Raw genomic sequence first — 24911 nt, 5'->3', positions numbered from 1 at the left:
AAAACGATCATATTGTCATAGTTATACATATCACCACCACTATAACTGAAAAAAATGTTTTATCCAGGAAAAGCAATGCACCCAAGGAAACATGAACAGAGTCATGGAAATGTAGGGCTGGAAGGGACCTTGAGAAGTTGTCAAATCCTACCCTCTGTGCTGAGGCAAGACCAAATATATCTAGACCACCACTGTCAGGTATTTGTCCAACTTGTTCTTAAAAACCTCCAATGATGGTGATTCCATAACCTCCCTGGGAAGCCTATTCCAGAATTTATTTACCCTTCTAGTTAGAAAGCTTTTCCTAATATCTATATCTCCTTTACTGCAGATTAAACCCATTACTTTTCATCCTACCTTCAGTGAACATCGAGAACATTTGATCCCAATCATCTTTATAACAGCCTTTAACATATTTGAAGACTGTTTTCAGACCCTCCTCACTCTTCTTTTCTCAAGATTAAACATGCCCAGTGCAGGACCCCATAAAATACACCCTCCCAGTTCAGCAGTGACCCATTGATAACTACTCTTTGAGTATGGTCTTTCAACTAATTTATCACCCACTTTACAATAATTTAATCTAGATCACATTTCCCTAGTTTGCTTATGAGAATGTCATGTGAGACTGTGCCAAAAGCCTTACTAAAAATCAAGATATATCATGTCTACTGTCCCTCTCCCCCCTCCCCCCACTTCCACTAGGTCAGTAACAAAGAGGGAATTTAGGTTGGTTTGGCATGATTTGTTCTTGACAAATCTATTCCTTATAACCCTATTATCTTTTAGGTACTTACAAATTGATTGGTAAATAATTTGTTCCAGTATCTTTCCAGATATCAAAGTTAGGCTGACTAGTGTATAATTCCCTGCATCCTCTTTGTTCTCCTTTTTAAAAGCAGATACTGTGTTTGCCCTTCTCTGGGACCTCACCTGGCCTCCAGGAGTTCTTGAAGAGATACTTGCTAACAGTTCTGAGATTGTTTCAACTATTTCTTAAGTGCCATAAGACGAATTTCACCAGGCCACATATATTCTTTAACTTGTTCTTTCCCTAACTTTGTTGCGTTCCTTCCCCCTTGTTAATATTAATTGTGTTGAGTATCTTGTGACCATTAACATTTTTAGTGAAGACTAAAGCAAAACAGGCATTAAACACTCCAGCCTTCTTGATGTCCTCAATTAACAGTTCTCCTAATCAGGCATAGAATAACAAGTTGCTTCATAATTTCACCCCCCGTTGCTATAGAAACTTGTTTTAGTGTAGCGGCAATTGCCAATGAAGATTCCTAGGTTACATTTTGTTTTGTCATCAGACTCAATGCTATGCTCCTGACAGCTCTTGGTGAAGGTGATAGGGGTCAGCAGGAAGAATCTCAAGGCAGACCACATCCTTTTCGTCATCTCGAATAGTTACAAGCCTTAGTGACTGGGTCACAGGAGAAATAAAGTTTAGTCGCTTGTGGCAGCTTAGAGTGCAAAACTCAGGAGCCTGCCTCGTGGCAGCGCTCACCAGATGTGTATTTCCCACCCCTGAAGTTCTTTTCTGATGCTATTCCACTTCCTGTCCCGATCTCAATAGTCTCCAACACATATTTATTAATCTCACTAAGAACTGCTATGCCTGTAAATGAGGCACATTTATGCGATTTACCCAAAAAAAACATCTTTTGCTGTTCCATATTGCAAGTATCTCTAGAAAGAGGAACAAAAGATGTGTCACACCAGATCAGCATATTTGTTTAACAAGTTCAGTTTCCGCCTCCAGTTCTGGCCAATACCTGATGATTCACAGGAAAAGGGGCTAGGGAAACACAATGCACTTGGTTGACTGTACATGGCGGAACCACTTCCATCATAACGTGTGCAGAAATCAGCGTACACCCTATGTATCAATCTTTGGTTACTCCATATTAATATGCAAACCTGCCGATAAACCAGTCCTTACCTAAATCTGTGACTGACTTCAATTGTTGGCCATAAAATTATCTGGTCCCTTAGAGCTCTAAGTGTGACTTACACACTAAGCAAATTCAGTGAAATTCTACAACGTATGGTGGGCGTTTTCCCTTCACAATTGGCAGAACGCAGCTAGTTTCTCTTCTTCCTCCTAATGCTCTGTTGCAACACTCATACAAACATTCTCCAGAAGTGAATAAGTGTTGTGGGTAGCAAAAACAAATTTACATTCAGATATCCATTTTCTCTCATAAGGCTGGTTAGTAAAACACAGCTGCCAAATTCTGCACAGCTCCATTGCTGACATTTATGCAAGCTATTTAATGATGAATTTGCATATTTGTAAATAATCTGGATACACTTCAGCTCATGGCCAAACACACCCAGCCCCAACCAGTTTCAGTGGTAGGCTATGGGAGTTGCTCAAAACTTGGCAGCTGTGACTGTGTGCTGGGGAGACTGGGGTGGGTGGGTGTCTGAGGTTGCTGGAAGGTACCTGGGGTACTAAGGTATTTAGGTGGTTGTCAGAGTGCTCAGCTGAGTGGGGGCATCTGAAAGAAAGTGGTGACTGCCTGGAGGTTAGCTAGGTGGATGAAGGCTTGAGTGGGAGCTTGAGGAGAAGCTGGAGGCTGTCCAGGGAGTGGCTCGGTGGATGAGGAGCATGAGGCTGTGGGAGTTTATGACAGAGTAGTTGCTGGGGGCTGAAGGAACCTGAGGCCAGCAACAGCCTTCTCTCCTTGTGCTGCTGCATCTGCTTCTGCCAACAGTTGTGGCCTCCTTTCTGCCTGTGATCCTGCATGGGTAGCAGTGAGAGGAAATGCAGAGGGGACATGTGGCCACAGGCACAGTTTTATTTTAACTTGGGGGTGCTCCACGCCTGCTCCTGAGGCCCCGTCCCAGCTCTGCGCCCTGCCTCAAGGCCCCTGCCCTCATTTGGCCTCTTCCTGCCCCACTCCAAACCCTCTGCCGAAGCCATCACCTGCTGCTCGCTGCTCTCCTCCCTCCCCCAAGCACCTCCCTCAACCGCCAAACAGCTGTGGCTGGCGAGTGCTGAGCACTCATCTTTTTTTTTTTTTTTTTTTAAACGTTGGTGCTTGAACCCCAGAACACCCCTGGAGTCAGTGCGTATGCACATAGCTACCTACTCAGTGGGGCCTCTTGTCACAGTTTAGCCCGCTGGCTGCTAGCTATGCTATATTTTTCAAGCCCTGTGTCGGAGACGGATAGATGAGTCACTGAGTGGGTGAGGGTGTGCACGGAATGGGCACAAGGGAGAGATATTGTATGGATGGGGGTGAGTGGATTTTCAAAGGCATAAAGAAGTGAGGTGCCCAACTCCCATGAAAAGTCAATGGCAGTTACGTACCTAACTCTCCTGTGTGTCTTTGAAAATCTCTCCCAGGAAGCAGGGTGCTTTGATTAAGAAACAGGATATATATATATATATATTCATATGAGAGAGGGGAGAACTGTGCATGTCAGAGAAAGACTATAGAGGGTAATGAGGGAAGGGGGAAAAAAAGGGGGTATAAAAGAATTAAGAGACAAGAGGAAACAAACACCGAGAGAAAAGACTACCTATTCCTTGAAAGAAAACAAGAAAAAGTGGAGTGAATGGAGAAAAAGCTAGGACAAAAGTGAGGGACCCACAGTAGTTAGTTACATGTTTAATAAAGTGATTAAATGGGAAGTTGATTGACAATACTTTAGTTAAACACACAGCACAACTGCTTTATTCCTTCAGCGAGCAGGGGGTGTGGCTGAGTAGATATTTCTCACCATAATAAGTACGGGTCCTCAAGCTAGTAGGTGAGGAATATATTTTTTAGGCCCCAAGAACAGACAATGTCTCCCTTTATTAATGCTACCAACAGCCAGAGGAAGTGGTGGGAAATTGGTATGAAACTACCTTCAGGAATACGTACTGATTTTTGGGTAGGTTTCTCTTTAAGTTTTCTTGCCACTTCTGGTAGGCCTAATAAAACGGAGTCAGTGACAACATCCAGTAATAATAATAATGAATGATGGTAATAAGTCTTAGCACTGATGTATCACGTTTCATAGTCAAAAGCACTTTACAAATGTTAGCTAATTATTTCTCACACCTCTTCCCTGAGAAGTATATTATTATTCCCATTTTACAGAGTGGGGGCGTAGGGGGAGGAATGAGGTAACAACTTGCCAAAGGACACACAGTGATTCAATATCAAAGCAAAGTCAGGCTTAGACCTCAGCAGTAACTGGCTCCCAATCCCGTGTTCAGACCATGCCTCCAGCACATGACTCAACAAGAAAAGAAGCAAGCAGCAAATAGAGCAAGAGAAATGTAAAAAATGTAAAGCTCATTAACATTATACCCAACACATCTCTATTGAACTGATACTGCTTTGACAAATTGGCTATTATTTCATATGTTTGATAGTTGTCATGTTTCCTTTATTCTTACCAATCACTATAACCTTAGGTTAGTTATGCTCATTAAAATAAAATAAGTCAAAATAGTCAATGTACGTATTGTAATGATCTTGCATTTGTATGTTTGTGCAGTAGCTCAGAAACTCTAATTGTTCTACTGTTACATTAGCTCTAAGCTGTTGCTGGAATCCTTATTTATTCTCATGAAATAATTACATACTATAATGTCCTCCATTCTCATTCGACCTTAGGCATGTTTAGAGCAAATTCCAGATCAGGCACGAATATGCTAACTGCACTAATTGATCTGTGATATGGGTTGCATTGTAGTGGGATCTGAATTTAAAAAACAAACAAACCCATTTTAGGAAATGTCACTCACTTTTCCCAGTCTTATCAGAGGATTTTCCACTGCCTCTAGTCTGGAATTTAAACAGCAGTGATGGCTACTTCATTTAGCTGCTTTGACAAAAAAGGCAGATTTATCAAACCAAAGCACAAAGACAGTTAAGAAGTTTTAAAGCTCAGTTAAATCAGGTTATCATCAGTGAAACATTAGTTACATGGCTGGTTTACATTATCCAGGTTACAAAGATCTGGAGAATGAACACTGAGTTAGATATTACACATTACAGATTACATATTCAAAATATAGTGTGCTTGTTGCATGCCTTAACTAAGGCAAATGGCATGTGCTGGTGCAAGTGGGAACACAGAGAGGCACTTGTGGGTACAACACAAGTAAGTAGATGTGATATGGAGCAGTCAGTGTTACTCCTGAACATAGGAAAGACCTATAGCATTAGGGGACACTTCCTAAGTACAGCAGACGTATAGGTGGCCTAAATGGGGAAATAATCATTTTGAGGCTGTTCTAAATTGTGCAGAAGGCTAGCCCAGGCCAGCTCTCAGAAGGCGTAGGAATTAGATAAGTACAAAGGTAGGTTAAAGCCACCTTTGCCCTCACTTCTCAGCAGTACCAGGTGGAGTTCAGGCACAGCTAAGGACCTAGGCTTATTAGTTCCATTTTACAAATGAGTAAAGTGAATTTTAGGGCAATTAAATGTCCATGATCAGACAAGCCTGTGGCACAGCTGGGGACAGACGACCCATAGCTCTATTCGTTACCTGCAAGACTATCCATCCATTCTGAAACTGCTAGATAAAACTCTTTGAAAATTCACTAATTACTAAACTAACATTGCAGGAAATACCCAGTTGGCAGCAGAACTGGTTGCACACATTTGTGAAAGTAAACAGTGGGATTTTCATCACTCATTACCTGTATTGTTAAGGGATGAAATCAACAACACTTTTAAACACATGATACTAATTATTCCAACAAAATGAATCCTCACCATCCCTCCTCCTATGCACACCAATTTATTCTCTATATGTAGCTCTTAAACTTTAGGGAGTTAAGAATGAGGACTTCAGGGGGAAATGTGAAAGAGCAAACAAGAACTTTATTTGTTGAGTTTCAACAATACCAGCGTGCAGAAGGTAAACCTACAGGGAAGCCACTTTACAGCAATCAAAAGTATCCCTGAGGTAAGTTTTCATTTTAAATACACTTTAAAGCACTTTTTGCCTATAATTGGAACATTCCATCATTCAACACTTGGGGCCAAATACCTAGTTCCAGTGATGGGAAAAAAAATCTGTGTTTTTCATTAAAGTCTTTCAAAGGTCTCTCAAGGCAACTCCAGGATAAGGTATTTCTGTATATCTTGGCAACATCCCATCTTGTTTCTAAATGATTGTCTCTAAATTAAAAAAACCCACTGAATGCTCTACATTAAAAAGCCCTAATCTGTACAGCAAATAGCAAGTTGGTAAGGAAGAAAGGACAGAGGGATGGGATCGCCAATGTCATTTGTCTTTGGGAATCTTTATGCGTGGCAATTCTTTTCTTGAAGATTACAAATCAGCCTGAACCAAAGCCCTCGATGAATACCCCCTTCCCATCCTGAGACTAGGGAAATGTATTTCTGAATTTTGCAACTACCCCATGATCTATAAAGGACTGAATCTAAACTCAGACCTGAATATCTCTGGATTTTCGTCATGTTTGGATCAGGAGCTGAACTTTGTAGCTTGGGCCCATCTGTATTTCAAGTACAGATTTGAATTGTAATACAAATACAACTCTGATGACCAAGCCCTCAGCTGGGGTAAAATCAGCATAGCTCCACTGATCTTAACAGAGCTGTGTTGATTTACACCAGTTGAGGTTCTGGCCCTGAGTGTTTAAATAATGAAGCTCTTCCACAGCTAGTGGGTGTTACCACACAGATACTGCTGGTAGGCAGATGTGATGAAACCTCAAGAGAAAAAGGAAGGCAAACAAAAGATTTACTCTTGTCTCTTTCACTTCTTTAACTATGCCCCCATTCTCCCCCCGCTTCCCCGTGTGCTCTCCCCCTGGAATTTGAAAAGAGAAATTTGCCTAATATGCATCAAAGACATGTGTAAAAACTAAGGCTTGCATTAACTCTTTTCAACATGGGCTAACAAGTGATATGCTGTAAGCTCATTACAATACAGGACTTCGTGTGTCTGCAGAAATACAAATTCTTGAGGGGCAAAGACTCTAACTGAAGCAAAAATCCTATAAATAAAACAATTAACAGTGCTAACTGAAAACTTGAAATGTTGGAAAATAAAATGATGTATGATGGCAAACAATGGGCATGATCCTCCAACTTCCAGCCCTTCATAGATTCAAGGACTGGAAGGGACCTCGAGAGGTCATCGAGTCCAGTCCCCTGCCCGCATGGCAGGACCAAATACTGTCTAGACCATCCCTGATAGACATTTATCTAACCTACTCTTAAATATCTCCAGAGATGGAGATTCCACAACCTCCCTAGGCAATTTATTCCAGTGTTTAACCACGCTGACAGTTAGGAACTTTTTCCTAATGTCCAACCTAGACCTCCCTTGCTGCAGTTTAAGCCCATTGCTTCTTGATCTATCCTTAGAGGCTAAGGTGAACAAGTTTTCTCCCTCCTCCTTAAGACACCCTTTTAGATACCTGAAAACTGCTATCATGTCCCCTCTCAGTCTTCTCTTTTCCAAACTAAACAAATCCAATTCCTTCAGCCTTCCTTCATAGGTCATGTTCTCAAGACCTTTAATCATTCTTGTTGCTCTTCTCTGGACCCTTTCCAATTTCTCCACATCTTTTTTAAAATGCGGTGCCCAGAACTGGACACAATACTCCAGCTGAGGCCTAACCAGAGCAGAGTAGAGCGGAAGAATGACTTCTCGTGTCTTGCTCACAACACACCTGTTAATACATCCCAGAATCACGTTTGCTTTTTTTGCAACAGCATCACACTGTTGACTCATATTTAGCTTGTGGTCCACTATAATCCCTAGATCCCTTTCTGCCGTACTCCTTCCTAGACAGTCTCTTCCCATTCTGTATGTGTGAAACTGATTTTTTCTTCCTAAGTGGAGCACTTTTACAGGATCCAAATTGAAGGAGACAGTGGGATATTTTCCTGCCAATAGCAAAATGTGCTATTCTTTGTTTTTGTAGAGACCTAATAACATTCAGACTACATGCGGTCACTTCACATCTGTGCGATTTGAGTGTCAAATGCTACCTAAACAGGATTATCTCCACTCCACTCAATCCTGCAGTCCCTACTCAGGGCTTGTCTATACTACCCGCTGGATCGGCGGGCAGCGATCGATCCAGCGGCGGTTGATTTATCGCGTCAAATTGACTGCTGAGTGCTCGCCTGTCGACTCCGGTACCCCTCCAGAATGAGAAGTGCAAGCGGAGTCGACGGGAGAGTGTCAGCTGTCGACTTACTGCAGTGAAGACACTGCGGTAAGTAGATCTAAGTACGTCGACTTCAGCTATGCTATTCACGTAGCTGAAGTTGCGTATCTTAGATCGACCCCACGCGGTAGTGTAGCAAGCCCTCAAGCACAACTCTCACAGAAACCACTAGTGATTTTGGCCACCTAGTGGCTGCAGGCTGAGACCCATATATAATGGTAGCGCTCTATACCAAATTGCCAGGCAGCGGAAAATCAGGCTCTGCAACTGAAGATAAGGCTTCAAACAGCTGTTGACTATAAATTGTATTCACTGGTAATATGCTAAGGTACAAATGAATGCAACACAACCCGGTCTTAAGCTGTCTGTACAAAGAAGGGTTTTACTTTGCCCATAATGTTTATAATGTTGGACTAACTGCACACTTCACATCAGCACAAAAAGTCATCCTCTCGAAACCAATCATTTCCATTAAGATGATACCACAGTGTATGTTTTAGTGGGCTCTCTGTTTGAAAATTCATTTTTCTCATCTCTTGCCTGTCTGTCTGTTTGTTGGTAGCTCCTTCTTTGTCTCTCTTTGCACTTGCAAATCAACTGAAACACTCAATAGATGGAAAGTTATACCAGGGTCTTGAAGCCACGTTATAAATAGAGAGCTCTACTGATGTTAACTATACAGGATTCAAATTGAAGGAGACAGTGGGATATTTTCCTGCCAATAGCAAAAGGTGCTATTCTTTGTTCTTGTAGAGACCTAATCACATTCAGACTACATGCAAAACTATTGTTATAAGCCTTTTCTCTAGCATTGAAAGTAGAATAATTTTCTCTTTCAAGGGTAAACCTTGGGAAGTTGTACTCAACTCCCACTCTCTTATAAAGTTACTGTATATAGATCAGCTGGTCATTGGCCCCATAGATCCTCCTGCTCCGTTCCAACTATCATACATGGAGAAACAGGTCTTCTTTTTCCTTCTCCATTATTATTATTGCTTGAAGATGCAACACACACACACAAACAAAGTAAATTAAGCTTTGCACTGAAAAATTCAGCTTATAAACTTGAACTCTGTAGCCTTTATATTCCATTTAAAACATTCATTTCTTTGTGAGATTCTGAACATACCTTTCTTGGAACCATGAAATGGTAAATTCATCACCAGAAGGAAGACTTAACACCTGAAGGCAGGCAGGTGCTAGCGTTCGTAGCTTAGTAGCTAAAGGGCCTCATCTTGCTCCCAATTAAGTCACTGGAAGCTTTGCCATTAACGCATAGAAAAGCAGAATCAGGCCCAAAGTATCCCATTTATATTTTAAAAGCATTGAGAGTAAACTATACCGATGGTGTACTTCTTTATAGAAGTTTTTGTAGGCTTTTTCCTCCCCATTCCAAGCATCAAAATTGGCCTCTACATTTCAAATTTAAGGACTAAATTCTGATCTAAATATCCATGTGCATATACCATAGAACCATGCCCAACAGGAGGAGCCTTGAGTGAAAGTCTTCCATACCAATTTTGTCTCCTCTGCGAAACACTCATGGAGAAACCAATTGGCAAGCATTTGGTGGTAAGGGCCAATGCCTCCATATTTGTGAGAAGACACTGTGATATAGCAAGGAAACACCTTTTCGTTCAAATTATTCCTACTCTGAGAAAGAACATTCTGTACACAGGGCAGTGCATGGAATTACTGCTTGTTAGAATGCTGATTTGCGTTAATACTAAAGAATTATCACAAACATTTTTGTGCCTCAAAGTTTGTTACTCAAACAGTTTTTTCTGAATTCTGCTGCAAATATATATTCACCGATACATTCATGGATTTAACTGTACAATCTCCCATCACCTTCATCAAAGTGTTTCATAAAAATATCTCAAATAAAATGTAAACATTCTCTCTCTCTCTCTCCGGATAGGTCTTCACTAGCAGCGTTAAAGCGCTGCCACAGTGCAGTAAAGTAGCAGTGTAGGCAAGGCCTCTCTCTCTCTCTCTCTAAATAAATAAATAAAACAGAGAGAGAGAGGCCTTGCCTACACTGCTACTTTACTGCGCTGTGGCAGTGCTTTAACATGGCTAGTGAAGACATATCCGGAGAGAGAGAGAGAGAGAATGTGTGCATCATCTGTCTCAGGAGAGAAAGAAAATCATTTGGGTTTCTGTGTATGAGTACAGATGCAAAATATTCATAACCTGAGAGATTCATAAACTGATAGGTTATTAAAATCCATGATGAAACTAAATAGCATTAAAAAAAATCAGCAGTTGCCAACCATAACATACAATGGCATCAGAGAAATAGTTTGTAACAGTCTCAAGTGCCTTTTTAACAGCACCCTGTTATCACTATCATGGATCTTACTTATGAATACAGTATCTGATAAATGCATCCAAATCAAATATTTAATTACATGTATAGACAGTTGGGTGACTAATTGACCATGCATTTGTTCAGACATTTTTGTTTGCATCCATTGTATATTTTCACACATAACTTAAGCATGCTCAAATGTACAGGTGCACTTGCATGCTTAACTTTGAAAATCTAGCCCATATAAATTATGAGCTCACCTTTCAACTATGTTTCTACAGCATGTACCCAATCAGTCAACAATAGACAAGAGGTAGAAGATTATGACTGCAACCATTTTGACTAAAGAAAATATCAAAAAGAATTGTGTTCTTAGTAGGATTTCCAGCTGCTGAAAAAATTGTAAATGATACAAAGCTCTTAAGAATTAATTTATGTTTTTCAGCAGCAGGGTTACGGGTCTTTGTGCAGAAAGCTCCATTGTTAACCACCTTCCAGAATTAGGTACTGGGAATATTTATTCCTGTAGTATGCAAGAACCAGTACTTTATCATAGTTTTACATTCGAAAGCACTGCAAATCAATCGGCCATTGGAGATGCAGCCTAACGTATATACAGTAGCAGAGATATGAATACCATGGTCCAGAACCCCTGATGGTCTAAATCAGAACTGAAGGCAACGGAGCTATGCAGATTTAATCTAATTGAAGATATGGCCTTATATTTGCACTCTCTCCTTCACCGCCCCTTTTTAATCAACAACGTATATAATTTATGCAGTTAAAAGTGTTCCATGATCTTGCACTTTAGTGGAAATGCAGCACCACTAGATGGCTCCTTTTATAGACTTTACAAGGTAACTTAAAGACCATCCTAAGTAATTTGACAAAAGCACATAATAGGAGCTGTTTTTATCTCGGTAAGATGCACATTTCTTTGTGCAGTGCTTTTCTTCCAAACAATAAGAAAATGCTACTCTGTCAGGAAAAATAAGTTTCTTGCTGCTGTTTCCTGTATCAGGAACGTCCTATAAATACTACAAAGATGCACAGACTGTATTCAAGCAAATCCTGAATGGCAAATGTTCACGGTCTGTTTCTGTTTATGTGACATGATTGATTTTCCCTGCAGCACGTGCAAAATTTGCTGTCATTTTACACTGACAGCACATTCTTGCGATTTTTCCCCTGGTAAAATGTGGCATTGTCTCACGGCAAAAAAACAAAATAACATAACCCCCCCACATGACTGCCACCACAAACAACTGCCCTTTCCCACAAGCTATACATTATATTACAGGACTGGCCCCAGGACCTAGAAGTAAAATGAAACTCTCTGGTATGGAGAACTGGCATTTTTCTATTCACACAGTAAAGCATATGCCAGCAATTGCTGATCATATAGCTGAACATATGCAACTACTGTGAAGTCATGCAGGATAGCACATGTCTATGAAATAAAATGGAAGCCCAGAGTTCCAATCATGATGTTTGCCACTTTTGCCCCAGTGACTCTGTTACAGCCAAGTAGTTAACTCTGGACAGATGTATACTTCACATGCTGCCACCAGCTATGCGAAGCACTAGCCAGTTTTAAAATATACTGACTATATTAAATGTCTCCAAGTCACCAGGGCCTGATGAAATGCATCCTAGAATACTCAAGGAGCTGACTGAGGAGATATCTGAGCCATTAGCGTTTATCTTTGAAAAGTCATGGAAGATGGGTGAGATTCCAGAAGACTAGAAAAGGGCAAATATAGTGCCAATCTATAAAAAGGGACATAAGGACAATCTGGGGAATTACAAACCAGCCAGCTTAACTTCAGTACTCGGAAAGGTAATGGAGCAAATAATTAAGCAATCAATTTGCCAACATCTAGAAGATAATAAGGTGATAAGTAACAGTCAGCATGGATTTGTCAAGAACAAATTGTGTCAAACCAACCTAATAGCTTTCTTTGACAGAGTAACAAAGCTTGTGGATAGAGGGGAAGCAGTAGATGTGGTATATCTTGACTTTAGTAAGGCTTTTGATGCTGTTTCACATGACCATCTCACAAACAAACTAGGGAAATACAACCTAGATGGAACTATATAAGGTGGGTGCATAATTGGTTGGAAAATCGTTCCCAGAGAGTAGTTATCAGTGGTTCACAGTCATGCTGGAAGGGCATAACCAGTATGGTCCCGCAGGGATCAGTTCTGGGTCTGGTGCTGTTCAATATCTTCGTCAATGATTTAGATAATGGTAGAGAGAGTACTCTTATAAAGTTTGTGGACGACACCAAGCTGGGAGGGGTAGCAAGTGCTTTGGAGGATAAGATTATAATTCAAATGATCTAGACAAATTAGAGAAATGGTCTGAAGTAAATAGGATGAAATTCAATAAGGACAAATGCAAAGTATTCCACATAGGAAGGAACACTCAGCTGCACACATACGAAATGGGAAATGGTTGCCTAGGAAGGAGTACTGCAGAAAGGGATCTGGGGGTCATAGTGGAGCACAAGCTAAATATGAGTCAACAGTGTAACACTGTTGCAAAAAAAACAAACTTCATTCTGGGATGTATTAGTAGGAGTGTTGTTAAGCAAGACATGAGAAGTAATTCTTCCGCTCTACTCTGTGCTGAGTAGGCCTCAGCTGGAGTATTGTGTCCAGTTCTGGGCGCCACATTTCAGGAAAGATGTGAACAAAATAGAAGAAGTCCAGAGAAGAGCAACAATAATGATTAAAGGTCTAGAAAATGTGACCTATGAGGGAAGACTGAAAAAACTGGGTTTGTTTAATCTGGAAAAGAGAAGACTGAGAGGGGATCTAATAACAATTTTCAAGTACATAAAAGGTTGTTACAAGGAGGAAGGAGAAAAAAATTTCTTCTTAACCTCTGAGGACAGGGCAAGAAGCAATGGGCTTAAATTGCAGCAAGGGAGGTTTAAGTTGGACATTAGGAAAAACTTCCTAACTGTCAGGGTGGTTAACCACTGGAATAAATTGCCTAGAGAGGTTGTGGAATCTCCATCATTGGAGATTTTTAAGAGCAGGTTAGACAAACACCTGTCAGGGATGGTCCAGATAATACTTAATCCTGCCAAGAGTGCAGGGGACTGGACTAGATGATCTCTCGAGGTCCTTTCCAGTCCTACGGTTCTATGAAATGCCCAACAAAGAACTGGTCTGTTTGTACAATAGTTTTTATTTTACTGTTATCCTATCTCCAAGAAGCATTTAAACTGAACTACAAGAGGAGGATAATTAAATGCTTCCCCTCTGCTTAATATTAATTATATCTCTGAGGCATATTATTTCGTAATGCCAGTAATTATTCAATAATAATACCTGCTCTTTGCTAGAAATGTCAGAGGATAGCTTCTTTGCAAACAGAAACTGCTGCATTAAATCCTTCTTTTTGTACTCTGACCTTCGAGCGGGCTTTTTCTTGTTTAGATCAAAACCAATCTCATGCACTGAATTGCAGAAGTTATGTTTTGCTCTTCTGTTCAAGAGCAAAAATTATTAACACCCTTAAAGCCATATGGCTCTAATGGGGCTCTAGATTTGAAAAACCTTTTTCTTCCTCTTTTGAAACATCCCGCTTTCATGCTAAAGTTGTGGACAGTGCCTTATTTCAAATCAGATTATCTAAACCACTGTAAACGGTAAACGCAAGTGTAGCAAATGTTATTCTGAAGGTATTTCCCTAATGGCTAACTTTGTCTCAATGCAGTGTCCACCTCAGAGCCAGGATAATTGATTGGGGCGCAGTTAACTTCAAGACTGAACTGAAGGGATCAGTTTTCTTTGGCACAATTCAACAATGCTCCCAGAACTGCCTCCATGTTGTGTCCTTGTGGTTTGAAGCCCAATTAAGAATCCAGCATGTTAGCAGAAGCACTAGAGCTTGGTTATCACCACTTTTCAGTGCTTTTACCTACATGCATTTATGACACTTGAAAAAGAACCGGGCATGAGAACTGGATCAATGTCATCAAAATACAATGCAGCTGTCAAGACTCCATTGTCTGTACCAGGCTCCTTGTGTAACAGTAACTACAAGAGCTACTGACTATTACTGCAATTTTTCCAAGAGAACCTAATTTAATGATTCTCTAAATATCATATACCGTCACAGCGGCCCTCATTATCCGTTCCAAATGATATGTACAAACTGGATTAAGCCAGGCTACTCTAACATACCTGTGAATTTGTTAATATCATGTCAGAAATAAAGTTCTCTTTGTCCTAAGAAACTTGCTACTTCTTCACACTCCATGTCCTGCAGGGATGATTGCCAAACAAAGATCACCTCAAACACAGAGAAGAGGTGGCCATTTCTTAGTAAGCTCATCCTAGAGATACAACTTGGTTTCATGCACCTTCAGAATACACAAGCAGCCAAGAACAAGAAAAGCATGTTCTGTTTCACCAAGGAGTAAAACCCAAAAGATATTTGGTTAGAGCCATCCAGGCACTCTCTGCATTCTAATGTTATGATATATAGAAAAGGACAATCATCATCATGATAATGAGACTGACAACAACAATAAATGAAAAACAAAATTACAAGAGGTTAAGTCACACCTTGACCGTATTAGAGAGAAACAATGCTTCAGATTCTCTTTCCTTCCTTCTTGTCAAAATAAGTGACTCCATTCTTCTTAGTGATCTAACCTGTCAGCTAGAGCACTCAGAGTTGACATCCTGTACTAGTTCTTTAGAAGCTTCCGGCATCACACCTGTACACCAGGGACCGGCTAGAGTCCATGGAAGCGGAGTGTAATGGATACGAAAAATCTCCTCTGTTGGTTGTAACTATTTTTGGACATTCTTTAAATACTCATTACACATGCTCAGGAAGAAAAAAGGGAAAGGCACTAAATGAAGGAGGCGATCGCACCATTTAGGGTTGGATGCTGCCATTAGAAAATCCATCCTCGATAGAGCAGCCTTCATATTTTCCTCTGTCCTATCGCATCCAAACATTTCAAACTGCAAAAAAAACCCAACACAACAAAACTTGTTGTACAGGCCTGTTTTGCATCAGAAAGAAAGCAAATATTCTGCAGTTTAATCAAAATGGACAACAAATTATTAACTTTAGTGGAAGAAATGGTTCACGTGCCATAAGCTCCTTGGAAAACTAGCAGTTCTGACAGGTTTGGACAAGAGCAAAGCCAAGGGAGCAGATGGAGAAGAGACAGCAGATGTTAATGCAGTTTGCCTTTTCCATATGCTTTTCTGTTTGGCTGTAATAAGTAAATTGTACTTTAATAACTGTCAGTGGCTTAAACCTCTAAGGTTTGTGACAGCCACTGAAAAATACACAAAGAAACAATCTTGTGTCTCACATAAAGGAACATAATATAAAAGGTGAAAAATATAAATACATAGAATTTGAACCTGAAAGTTGGTAAAGATGAAAGGTGCATGTATCCATTGTGTCAAAAATAGTCCTTTCTGCTATGTAAAAAGAGCACAAGGAATAGATGCTAATTTGGCTGTTAAAGGATGATTCTCACATTTGAAAAGTTTGAACTGTACAACACCTGTCAATAGCCAGTGCTAACAAATAACTGAGAGTCTGACTACTCAAAATAGTTTTGTTAGAATCTGTAAAGTTTTGAAAGCTCTGAAATAACGACCATGCCTGGGATCTCATAGAGAGGAAAAGACAGTTACCTTTTCTGTAACTGGTGTTCTTCGAGATGAGTTGCTCATGTCCATTCCATATTAGGTGTGTGTGTTCGCCACATGCACCGGTGCCGGAAGCTTTTCCCTCAGCATTATCCATAGGGGACTGCCTCTGGTGCCCTCTGGAGTGGCGCCTGCATGGTGTGGTATAAGGGGCGCCGCTGGCTCCCCCCACCCTCAGTTCCTTCTTGCCAGAAACTCCGACAGTGGAGAAGGAGGGTGGGTTGTGGAATGGACATGAACAACACATCTTGAACACCACCAGTTACGGAAAAGGTAACTGTCTTTTCTTCAAGTGCTTGCTCATGTCTATTCCATAGTAGATGACTCCCAAGCAGTATCCTTGGAGGTGGGTAGGAGTTCACAGAAGTGATGACTGCAGCACTGCTCTGCCGAACTCAGCGTCATCCCTGGCCTGCTGAGTGATGGCTTAAGGAGTGATAAACGTTTGAACAGAGGACCACGTTGCGGCTCTACAGATGTCCTGGATAGGCATGTGCACTAGGAAGGCTGCCAAAGATGCCTGTGCTCTCGTCAAATGGGCTCTGACAATCGGCGATGGCAGAACTCCCGCCAGGTTGTAACAGGTCTTATGCACTAGGTAATCCAATTGGAAATCCTCTGCAAGGACACCAGGTGACCCTTCATCCTATCTGCTGTAGTGATGAAGAGTTCAGTCGATTTACGGAAAAGCTTGGTACGTTCTAAGTAGAAAGCCAAGGCCCTCCGAACATCGACGTCTCTGGTCTTGTGCGGTTTGGGACAGAACACTGGGAGGAAGATGTCCTGGTTCATATGGAAGGTGGAGACCATCTTTGGCAGCAAGTCTGGATGGGGCCACAACTGAACCTTATCTTTGCAGAAGACCGGGTATGGCGGTTCTGAGGTCAAGGCTTTAATTTCAGAGACCCGTCTTGCCAACATCACCGCCACCAGGAACACGACCTTCCACGACAAGTGGGAAAGGGAGCAGGAATCCAGTAGCTCAAAGGGTGGGCTGGTGAGCCTAGAGAGGACCAAGTTAAGATCCCACTGCAGGACAGGGGCTTGTATCTGCGGGAAGAGTCTCTCAAGCCCCCTCAGGAATCTGACTCTCATGTCATGGGAAAACACCGTCTGTCCTTGGATCGGTGGGTGAAAAGTGGAGATGGCCGCAAGATGCACTCTAATGGAAGAGTGTGCCAGGCCCTGGTTCCTCAAATGGAGCAGGTAGTCTAGGACAGCCTATATGGAGGAACGCGAGGGAGAGATGCCCCGTTCAGAAGCCCAGCAGGAAAACCTAGTCCACTTGGCCAGGTAAATCAGTCTAGTTGAGTCAACTGTGGTCCTGTGACAGCAGGCCCAGTCGGCTGAGCAGGGGCCAGGGAGGGGCCACTGACAGGCTTGTGAGCGAGCCAAACCAGTGCTGGCTAGGCCACATCAGGGCGATCATGATGACCTCCGCCTTGTCACTCTTGATCTTTGCCAGGGCCCTGCTGATGAACGGAATCGCAGGAAACCTCAGGCTCCCTGACCACGACAGGAGGAAGGCATCAGAGAGGGAGCCCTTGCTCAGACCTTGCAGAGAACAGAACAGGTGGCACTTCCTGTTCAGTCTGGTAGCGAACAGGTCCACTTTGGAAGATCATGCAGGCTACCTCTGGATGGAGAGACCACTCGTGGTGAGAGGAGAAGTCCCTGCTGAGTTGGTCCGCCAGCGTATTCCTGACGCTGGGAAGGTGACAAGCTTCCAGGTAGATCTCGTGGCTGATGCAGAAGTCCCATAGACGGAGCACCTCCTGACTGAGAGCCAATGAGCACGCTCCCCCTTGCCTGTTGATGTAGAACATCAAGGCTGTGTTGTCCGTCAGGACTCACACCTTGCCCGACAGGTGGGGCAAAACGACTTTGCACACCAGCTGGACTGCTTGGACCTCTTTGACATTTATGTGCAACTTCGCTTTGTCCGGGACCACATCCCCTGAGTCTGGAGGACGCCAATATGTGCCCCCCAGCCAAGGTCCGACACCAACTCAATGGAGTGTGGAGGGTTGTTGAACGGAAACTCTTCCAGGGCTGTTCTGCGGTCGGTCCACCACTGTAGTGATTTGGTCAGGCTCTTGGGGAGTGACGGCGTTCGGCGGATCTGCATCGGATACCCAGCAATCCATGCCTCACACTACTCGACTGGTACCGGGACCGGGACTGGTCGAATGGGACCGGGAGCTACTACAGGCCAGTTGCCAGGAGGATCGTCCTGAGTAGGGCAACCTTCCTTTTGGAGATGGGTAATGATGGCCTGATGATCAGCGGTTTCTGGTGTCCAATCGGTACCTTGGAGACGGTCGGGGCTGGTCCCAGAGTTCTTGCCAGGTGGTGCATGCCTCAGAAGGTCTGTGCCGGCGAAGTACGCTTTGAGTCCCTGAAAGAGGGCTCCACTGAACCTGCCTCTCCAGTCCTGAGGTGTGGCGGCTGCAGGCAGGTGAACGCTGGTAGGACGTCCCTTTCGATGGGGGACGCTACCGCTGAGGCGGGGACACAAGCATAGGTCCCAACATGGGTTTTCCCTGAGACCGGGGTACCACAGGAGCCGGTGAGGGCGACACGGGGAGCGTCAGGATCTCCTGAGCTGCTTGAAGGGCTTCAGGCATCAATGGCATGTGAAGCTGGCTGGGCCCTGCACCGCTATCTGGAGTCGCAGGCAAACCACGGATAGGCTGCACCACTCGACTTGAACTGTGGCCCAACTTCCCGAGGGTGATGTTGAGCTGCCTGACACGGGTCTTGGGTCTCCCCCTGCCCTTTCCTTTCCCTTGCAGGAGGTAGGATATCTTCCCCTCAGTCTTTTTCAGCTTCTTGACCGGAGCCGTGGAGGGAGACCAGTGCCGGCTCCTGGACAGTGCCAGGGGAGCACTGTGCACGGAGGCCACGGTGCTTGGTGCGGAGTCGGACTACTGCTCCGGTGCCAAAGTGAGTTCTGACTCCATTAGAAGCGCTTTCAAATGGATATCATGCTCCTTCTTCGTCCTAGGTTTGAAGGACTTGCAGATATGGCACTTGTCACTTATGTGCCCTTCACCTAAGCACCTTAGGCAGCTGGTATGTGGATCACTGACGGGCATAGGCCGTTTGCAGCAATCGCAGGGCTTAAAGCCTGGGGACTAGGGCATGTCCCAACCCCTGGCTGGGTGCTGTCTGGGACTAACAAAGAGTTTGAGAACGACTACTAAGGGTAACTAAGAAAATTAGTAACTATATGCAACTAGTTTACAGGATTTGAAAGTTCGCAAGAACAGAGAACGAAACAACGCTAACCGAAGCAGCAAATGTTCCAGCACCATCACTGGCAGCAAGAAGGAACTGAGGGTGGGGGGAGCTGGCAGCGCCCCTTATACATTGCCATGTGGGCACCACTCCAGAGGGACCCAGAGGCAGTCCCCTACGGATACTGCTGAGGGAAAAACTTCCAGCACCAGTGCACATGGCGAGCACACACACCTAATATGGAATGGACATAAGCAAGCACTCGAAGGAGGACCCCATGCTGAATTTTATTTAAAAATGTTGACCAGCTCTGCTTCCTAAAGTATTTTAATGGGAAAATTGCTTTTTGAAAATGAAATGTTTTCACAAAAAATATAGTCACCATTGTTGAAAACCGACAACTTTAGTGATTATTTTTTCAAATTTGTAATTGAAACCTATCAAAAGCAGCCTTTTCAGGAATTTCAATAACAGATTACATTTTCATATTTTTTAGTTCATGACATATTTTGTAATAAAGAAAACACTGGCCCATTTTGAACATTTTAGCATGAAAACAACTTTGAAATGAAGAATTTTTTCACGAAAATAGGTTTTTCATTCTCTGAGAAGAACGGCTGGACCTTACTCTCTAATCTGAATCACATTAAAAGTAGAACAATATTGGGGCTCTCTAAAAACCAGTTACATTGTCTTATTTCCACCAATTTAGCTATATTTTCATTGAATGAGGTAAGTCATAGTGATAAAGGGTCATTCTACAGATTCATGTTTATCAACAATGCAGAGTACTGCTCCAAGGAAGAATAATGAAAGCATATACTCTCAGTATTTTTTTTTTAAATCTACTTTTTTTTGGCTAATTCAGACCTTTATAGGAAATTTAAAGCAACTTCGATGAAAATTTTGAAAGACACTATAAGCTAGTCAAATTTACTCAATGTCATACAACAAGAATAGAATTTCAACCAATAACTGACCATAAAATGAACAGGAGTACTTGTGGCACCTTAGAGACTAACAAATTTATTAGAGCATAAGCTTTCGTGGACTACAGCCCACTTCTTCGGATGCATGAAGTGGGCTGTAGTCCACGAAAGTTTATGCTCTAATAAATTTGTTAGTCTCTAAGGTGCCACAAGTACTCCTGTTCTTTTTGCGGATACAGACTAACACGGCTGCTACTCTGAAACCTGACCATAAAATGTTGACATTATCCCCTCATAAATGACACAGAAACATCACTGACAGCCTGGATTGGTCAATCACTGTAGCTTTTACTCAAGTAAACCTCCCACAGGGTCAACTTCTTCTAGAGAGTTACATTTATGTAACCCCATTGACTTCATCAGCATGGAATTGGGCCCATGGATTTTATCCTTGATTCCCATCTCTGACATGAAGTCAATTGAAGTTTTACCTCTGTAAGATCAGCAGGATTTATCTTTGTGTGTCTAGACACATCACTCCATTTCCAGAAAGACAGCTCCCTCAAACAATCACTCACTTTGAAGAATTGCCCTGGAGCACTTACTAGCTTTTTCAATACTATTCCACTCGATTATTTCAACCTAACCACATCTCTGAATTGACTTCACTGTAAGGTCTGAAAAGGGGAAAAACCCCAGCCCCTTGGCACCAAACACCAACTCCTCTGAGCAAATGCAACAAAGCTCTCAAGTGTCCTACACCTCTCCATTAGAAGAAGATTCATCAGATCACTCTGAAAGGAGGAGCTGAGAGATGAAAAATGAGGGAACTTTGAAACAGCAACCACTTTTCCCCCACAAGAAGGCAGTCAGTATCTCACCAGGAGAACAGTAATTTACTCTTTTATATTATGGTTTGTTATGGTATAGGAATGTCTACTGCTTTGTGGTTTGCTCATAAAAGCTCTTGAGACTGACTGAAGGCCTCACCTATTAATCAATCCCCACACAACCATTTATAGCTTTGCATACCACAAAAACAATAGTTACTAATACCCTGTAGCTTTTTTACAGGCATTTTGCTACTTGGATTATTTGACTGACAATTGAGATACTCCAGTCTTCATACAAAGGAGAATATCTTATACTGCAATGGAATTGTCTCAGCCAGTCAGTATGCATGGATGCTGCACAGTTATTGAACCTTACCCATACATCCCCCACCCTCTGCATCTTAAGCAGTTACCTGTATTCTAATTGGTTCTTTGAGTAATTTAAATAATCACTAGAGCTAAGCAAATGATTCCCATGGAATAATTTAGCTGATGAATTTAACCTCTTTTTTCCTGCTTGCAGGAAGTTCATGAGCAGATCTCAATTTTCTCAGATAGGTCATTATCCCAATTACTCAATGTCCGCACCCCCCAAATAGCTGACTCACTATGGATTTATCAGGAACAATTTGATGTTTGATGATGGCTGTTTTGGAACACAAGCTACGTTTGATTAGTTGTGATTGGGCACATGAGACACAGAGTTTTGACTCTGGTCTCTAGATGGACAAGCATATTTCTTATAATCAGGAGGTGGATTTGAATAAGCCTCTGGGGCTTTGATTCTTTCAATCATAAGCAGGTTCCAGTTCAAAGGGAGGAAGCAAACAGGATTAGGAAATTTTAGAAATATTTTAAGTAACTGTGGCATCATCCCTACAAAAATTAGGCTACTGTCCTACTCACTGGCTGAATGCAAAGTTTCCCTCATCAAATGCAAACAATGGAACTGTGTCTACAGGCATGGTGCCAAGATCCTCACTGCGTTCATTTAATTGCCACTGTGTGGTGCTCTAGGGAAAAGTTGAAGGAACCTGTATCTCCCTGCTGTTTAAATCAGTGACCAGTCCCACATAAAACATGACTGAAAATGCAAACCACCCGTGCTTGTTAAGCATCATGGGCTCATGACACCACACTGGATGTGCAGTGGTCTCTGGGTAGAGTTGAAAGGGTTAGTCATAAGCTATCTTATTTACTATTTGTTTTGTGGCAGCACCCCAAGAGCTGTAAATAGTCTGAGACCAACCATCCTGAAAGACTGCCTGTCTCCTCATGCCCTATTGCTGCAGATGACATCAAGAGAGGCTCTTCTGTGAGAGGCCCCGAGTATCCAAGAGGGAGCTGCTAGCAGGGTCCTTGGCTTTGGAATTCACTCCTCTTCTCGGTCCAAATTAGCCTGAATGTGTTGCCGTTCGGAGTCAAAGACCATGTGTTTGACCAGGTAGTTGTGAAGGGCTGACAGTGAGACTTTGTTGGGGGGGACAGTTAGATTCCCATATTTGTGCTGAACGGTGGTGATTATGTGGGGTGAAAGGAGACATGGGCCGCTGTTTTGGATTTGTAAGTATTACCGTGCTGTATTATTTAATTAATTGAGCCCAGGAGAGACACTCTTATGTAACTGTATATAAACCCAAAACAAACAAACAATATATAAATAAATTCACCTTATGGGAGCATGCACGTGATCAAAGCTTGATCATTTGAATATTTTTGGAAAGTGAGCACAATAATGCAATAATGCAAACCCCAGCATTTGATTGGCTGACAACCATTATCAGCCAATCAGAGGGCATTCATTTGTTTATTCACTGTATGGTTTCTGGTGGGCTTTTTCTGCTTTTCGATAAATAATGTGACTAATCTGACTGGCTACCAGAATTCCAATTCCTTGACTAGTACCTTCATTGATTCTTTTCTTTCAGTTTTTTACTTCCTGGTGACTTGTTAGTAACTAGATTCCAACTATAGTCAACTGGAAGACTATTCAAGCCTGTATCTAAACATGGGCTCAGTTGCTGTGATACATATTAGGTGAACAGCTATGGAAATTAAACAGTTAAAATATGGATGGTGGAAACCGAAACACACTTTACACACACACACACACACCCCTCATCAAGCAGGGGCAGTTTAATACAAATACATTCAGTCTTAATTAGGTAGAAAAATCTATTTAGACAAAATACAATGCAAAGAATAATAGTCAACCTCTGAATTACATTTTGTTACTCATGGGGAAAAACAGCACAAATAAATAGGAAGCAATTAGAGCTTATTTAATAGTCTCATACTATCAGCTTCGGTAACTATAATCATTAAAGACCCTGCAGTGATCTTAAACTGATAAATGTTGTTAAATCAGAAATTATAATAAGCCAGAAACATGAGAAGTAACACCCATTAATACGCACAGCAAGGAGGTACACAGACTATCCCTAAAGCCTGTTTTTCACCTGCCCGGTACATGCTAATTCAATCTCTTTGAAGTGAACCATTCAGGAATTAAGGGCCTCCACATTTCCTCCCATTTCAGGCAAAGTGATCATTTACTTGCAGGGTGACTCGGAAAGACTGCTCCAGCTGCATACTTTTAGGCACAAAAGTTGATATCACAGGACTTGAATAACTTATCTGACACCTATTAGCCAGAGGCCAATAAGAAGTTATGGAAGTATCACCCACGTGAGGCCCAGGAGACAGCTACCAAGCTCTAGTGACTGGGAGGGGAATGGTGCTGGGATTACTATGCTGCCATACCTGCAGCCATACCTCAGCCTCTGGACGGGTATTTGATAAATCTGAAGCCACCTCTTGCTTATGGAAGGAAAAGGGAGTTTCCTCCTTCACAGTTCCAACCTCCAACCCCAGACTCTCCTGGTTATGTGAAGGGGGTGGGGAGGTTGTGTCTCTACTCTGGGCTTTTGCTCAGCTTCCTGAAAGGGGTGGGAGGAGGTTGTCTCTTTTATTCTACCCTCTTCAGGAGTCTGGTTCTGGGTCCTCCTCCCTCATAAATTGCTCCAGTGTCTATTCATAACCTTCCCAAGTAGCAACAGACTGAAACTGACAGAATTTTGGTCAGCTCCATTCTTTGCTACTGGAAAGCTATGAGCATCAGCAGAGACTTTGGATCGGTCTGTCCTTAGACTTGTTTCTTCAAATCCCTTTGTAATATTCAGTAAGCAATACTCAGAGCCATGCAGTTTAAGGCCAGAAGGGACCATTATGATCATTTAGTCCAGCGGTTCTCAAACTTCATTGCACCGCAACCCCCTTCTGAACAACAAAAACTACTACAGGACCCCAGGACGGGGGACTGAAGCCTGAGCCTGCCAAGCCCTGGGTGAGTGGGGGGAGCCAAAGCCCCATCCTTAGGCCAAGGGGCCAAACCAAGGGCTTCAGTCCCAGGCAGGGGGCCTGTAACCTGAGCCTTGTCGCCCAGGGCTGAAGCCCTCAGGCTTGGGCTTTGGCCCCGGGCCCCAGCAAGTCTAAGCCAGCCCTGGAGACCCCATTAAAACAGGGTCACGACCCACTATGGTCAGGGCCAGCTCCAGCTTTTCTGCTGCCCCAACCGGCAAAAAAAATAAAAAAAAATAAAAAAAAGCCGATCGGCCGCACTTCGGCGGCAGGTACTTCACTCCCTCTCTTCCTCTTCGGCGGCACCTCAGCAGCAGCTCAAAGAGGAAGAGAGGGACTGAGGGACCCGCCACCAAATTCCCGCCGAA

At 42.7% G+C, this 24911-nt stretch overlaps 1 protein-coding gene and 1 pseudogene across 1 annotated transcript in view; one reads left to right on the top strand and one right to left on the bottom strand.

Moving 5' to 3' along the window:
- The window catches only part of XYLT1 (xylosyltransferase 1), a 321898-nt gene that overhangs the window by 153931 nt on the left and 143056 nt on the right, over positions 1-24911 (bottom strand). The gene's annotated exons all lie outside the window — the stretch shown is intronic.
- LOC128844411 (60S acidic ribosomal protein P0-like) overlaps positions 16737-24911 on the top strand; it is a 32299-nt pseudogene continuing 24124 nt past the window's right edge.

Source organism: Malaclemys terrapin, chromosome 10 (genome assembly GCF_027887155.1).
Source record: "Malaclemys terrapin pileata isolate rMalTer1 chromosome 10, rMalTer1.hap1, whole genome shotgun sequence".
Classification (NCBI taxonomy): domain Eukaryota; kingdom Metazoa; phylum Chordata; order Testudines; family Emydidae; genus Malaclemys; species Malaclemys terrapin.
The sequence above is the reverse complement of the archived record's forward strand: the minus strand, read 5'-3'. Positions and strand labels throughout refer to the sequence as shown.